The sequence below is a fragment of the Zalophus californianus genome, chromosome 9 (assembly GCF_009762305.2).
Source record: "Zalophus californianus isolate mZalCal1 chromosome 9, mZalCal1.pri.v2, whole genome shotgun sequence".
NCBI classification, from domain to species: domain Eukaryota; kingdom Metazoa; phylum Chordata; class Mammalia; order Carnivora; family Otariidae; genus Zalophus; species Zalophus californianus.
This window is the reverse complement of record NC_045603.1, coordinates 72,082,752-72,087,157: the sequence shown is the minus strand read 5'-3', so window position 1 is coordinate 72,087,157 and position 4,406 is coordinate 72,082,752. Positions and strand designations below refer to the sequence as shown.

The 4,406-nt window shown below is 33.2% G+C and overlaps 1 long non-coding RNA gene across 1 annotated transcript; it reads left to right on the top strand.

Annotated features, from left to right (window-relative positions):
• Window positions 1–1,935, top strand: LOC113921576. Its single transcript, XR_003519726.1, has 3 exons — window positions 1–116; window positions 455–492; window positions 1,845–1,935. It is a non-coding gene; the product is annotated as an uncharacterized LOC113921576 (long non-coding RNA).
• Window positions 1,936–4,406: the final 2,471 nt, after the last annotated feature.

The window sequence follows — 4,406 nt, the reverse complement described above, 5'->3', positions numbered from 1 at the left end:
TGCAAATACTGTGGACTGTAACCTCAAGGAGTGCCCTTCTGCACCCACATGCAAAACTGGAGAGAGACTTGTAAAGTTCCGAGATAATGACACCTGCTGTGAAATCGGATATTGTGGTGTGTATTCACAATACATTTGAATTGAATAGTTGTTTACTTATTCATGTATTCAAGAGATATTTATCAAGCTTCTAATATGTGTCAACTCTATGCTAGATGGGTGTGATCAATAAAACAGAATCATACTTGCCCTCTTAAAGCTCACTATCTTTGGAGTGGAGGAAACCGAGAATTAACAATTATGAATATAATCAGTAGATTAGAAGGAGATGATGGTGTTGTGGGAAGAAGCATTTTAATTGGTGGATAAATATGATCCCATATACAGTTTCTGGTTTATAAATAAAAACAGAATTATGTTTATTTTAGGATAAAATAATGTATTTATTTTTCAGAACCAAGAACATGTTTGTTTAACAGTATTGATTATGAGGTAAGGCCATTTTTACTTTAAAATATTTTTATTTGCATAATTATGAATAGGCTCTTTCACCTTATAATATGGAAAATTCATAGGTAATGGTGGAGCAGAATCTGTTAATTTCCCCCCCTATATTCATTTCAAAAGGAGCATCAAATGTAATACTCAGCATGGCTCAGTTCAAAGGGGGAAAATTTACTTAATCATTAACTACCTAACTTCTGAATAAAATTTCCCAGGGGTCTGACCAGATGGAGAAGGCAAACTCTGTGACATTCAGATCGATGAACAGAGTTGAACTGTAATTATAACCATAAAGATCAGATGGCCAAACTGTCAGAGGTCAAATGAAAAACCCCCAAAGACTAGAACTGCATTATGTGAATATAGCAACACATATATTCAGGGCTGGATTTTGACAACTGATTTGGCATTTTGGAAAGTAATTTAGCTTTTTAGAAAGTACCAAGAAGTCATAAAACCCAGATGGTTCTCAAATTGATAATACATTTGAACTGGAGATACTAGATATTAAAAAAGTCTAAAATAAAATCTATGCAGTATGCTAAGAAATATATAAAATAGAGCCAATGAGAGTTTTAGCTCAATAACTTATTTATCACACTCAAATTCCTGTCTGGGTTTCTTAATTTTTAGTTTCCAAAGGTGATAGTGACTTGAGAATCTATGCTAGTTTTTAAACACAAAATAAGATGATGTTTAAAGAACAAAAGGAAAGTTTTACCTCTAACCATTTATATGCAAAATAGTTAACAAAATTCCAGTTTACCAGAAAGTTGATTTTGCAGTTTGAAATATGGTTTCCCAAACTGGTGTTTGAATTTTGAACATAAATTATTTTTAAAGCAATCCAGAGAACTTTAAAAGTATAGGAACGCAAGCAGAAGTAGGAACACAACCAGAAGCAGAAGTAGGATGTCTTGTGGGACTGCCATTTGTGGTAATCTGATAAAACTATTTTGTACCATTTTTTTCTACTTAGATTTCCCCCTCAAACTTAGAGTATAACAATTGGTTGATTGCTCACCATAAAATAACCTTTCTCGAAATACTTGAAAAATAGAGTAACTGAGTAGGTGAATAGAGTGAGAATGTGGATCTTCATTTAAGGATTGAGAATCTTGACACATTCTGTGCTCTCAAGGAGGCACGCTGGCTTATTCATGGAAGTAGAAGTCTTTTAATCCACTTTTTCTTAAATATTAATTAATGACTGAAAGCATCTTCGGAAATTCATTAAACATTATGAATCTGAATTTTTTTTTTTACAGATTTTATTTTCAACCTCAAAAAGAAATCACGGTGAATAATTACTTCGTTCTCTCTTCCTCCCTGCTTCCCAGATTGGTGCTTCATTTGATGATCCCAACAACCCATGCATCTCCTATTCCTGCTACGACACTGGTTTCGTTGCAGTGGTCCAAGACTGCCCAAAGCAGACCTGGTGTCCAGAAGTAAGTCATCTTCTTAAGTAGTGATCAACAACATCCACTTCTTGTAAACACAAGCTGTCTTCTTTCTCATTTGGAAAAGTACGTGTCTGGCCAACAGACATAAATTCCTTGTGGATTCCATTCCAGATATGTTTCACACCTTTTATTGCCAAGTATATTTTTCATATCAAAGTTATATTTGCAGGCTCTATAAAACTTAATTTAGTGCTATTCTAGAAGAAGTAAGTTACTTTAGAAAGGATTTTACCATTTTTAAACAAACCAAAAAAAAAAAATCTTGGTTTTTTTCCAAGGCTCATGGATTCCAGTTAATCTTTTTTTTTTTTTAAAGATTTTATTTATTAGAGAGAGAGCACAAGCAGGGGGAGCAGCAGGCAGAGGGAGAGGGGGAAGCAGGCTTCCCCCCCCGAGCAGGGAGCCGGATATGGGACTTGATCCCAGGACTCAGGAATCATGACCTGAGCCGAAGGCAGATGCTTAACCGACTGAGCCACCCAGGCACCCCCGGTTAATCATTTTTAATAAAAATGCAAACTTTTCATAAAATCACATATAAGTTTACTGTTCAGAACTTTCCTTGTAACACAGTCTTCATTTTTACCCTCCCCCCCCCCGATATGGTGAGGTTTTGTATTGATAAATGCTGTTTTAATTAAATTAATTAGTTAATATAATAATAAATGCTCACAATTTATGGTTCAAAGTTAGCTAATTTTTCTTTCTGAAGATATAATTGATAAAATGGCTTAAAGTTTGATTTCAGAACTCTAATTTTGGATTTAAGCATTTATTGAGTTTTTACTTTGAGACATTGATAGGTATGAGATTATAATAATGTGTAAGATAAAAATCCTTCCTATGAGAAACTTACAGTGTCTAGTCGTAATATTATTATTAAAGTATTGTTCAATTAAAATAAGGGAGGGGTAACTTTTTTACCTTTTTGCATGTTATTTGAAAGATGAATTTAATTTAAATATTTTTTCCCTGTCTACCCACTATTGAAAACTTTTAGTGCAAATATTCAGACTCATTTTTATTACTATGCTCTTTCATCCATGCTTCCTGGATCTGAGATCAGCATGTTTATCTGTTCCATTTTCCCCTTTGTAATACTATTCCAGTAAGTTAAGAAATGTTATATTATTTGTACAAAAATACAGACTTTTAAAGTCTTTTTTCTATTTCTCTTGCCCCTATAGGAAGACAGAGTCTACGATTCAAAAAAATGTTGCTATACATGTAAGTAGCATTAAGCTCCACATGTAGAGGAAATGTCAACTGTTGACAAAAATTTAGTGTTTGTTTAAAACGAAATGGCAGATCGTTAATAGAAAGCCTCCTGTGTTTTTAACATAACAGGTTATCTAGCCCATATGTATAAACTAATAATTGATACTCGTACATAATGTAGTTACTTTTTCATGTTGGTTGAAACAGTCTTACCAGTAAAAACCAATGATGTTTATAAGAGAGAAATTTAATTTTCATGAAAAAAAATGTAGTTTGCTCTCCTAATGTCGGCAGGTTGTGTTGTAAATTGATATATTAGATCATAAGGATGATCAAAAAGGAGAAATGGATGTCAAAAACAATCCATTCCCTTCATCTTCCCTTCCCTACCCCTTCTTCCCTCCTCCTCTCTCCCTTTTCCCCTCCCTCCTCCTCCTCCTATGATAGGAATGATAGCAATAATAAAAAGATAACATTTATTAAAGACAATTATTGAATATTAACTGGGTGCCTTGTGCTGGGTGCTGAGGCAGTTAATCCCTTCAACAAAGCTGTGAAGTATTTTTTTGTTGTTATTCTCTACTTAAGGTTAAGAAAACTGAGACTTAACAATCGTTAATGTTAAACCTCATTTGTGACTCTCTTATCCATTTTGTTTTAGGTAAGACTAATTGTAGATCTTCACCCGTGAATGTGACTATTAAGTACAATGGTTGCCAGAAAAGAATCAAGATGACAAGATGTCTAGGGGAATGCAAGAAGACTGTCCAGTGAGTTTTTCTTTGAATGTGTACTGTGCATTATCTTTGTAACATTGTGGAGGAAATTAAGCTTTTAAAACATCACATGGAACATTTTTTACATGACAGCTAATGATCAAAACCTGGTAAAACAAATATCTAAAATATTAAGATCTGACAAATAAACATTTTCAATAGTGATGAATCATTTTAAGGTAGTTTTCTAAATAAATCAAACATAGTATGTTCATGGCAAATGTATTTATTTTCACACAGTGATTGCCCTTAAGCAAGCACTCTTGCTTAAAAGTGTGTTTCTAAACCATCACTTGCATGTTAGACATAATATATATATTTTTTTCCTTCATGGACACTTTCATGTACAGATTAATATATGGAGAATAATAATTTGGCATGAAATTTAAAAATCTGTTTATATTTCTGTACCATAATGCTCTAATTATGAGCTTTTACATTT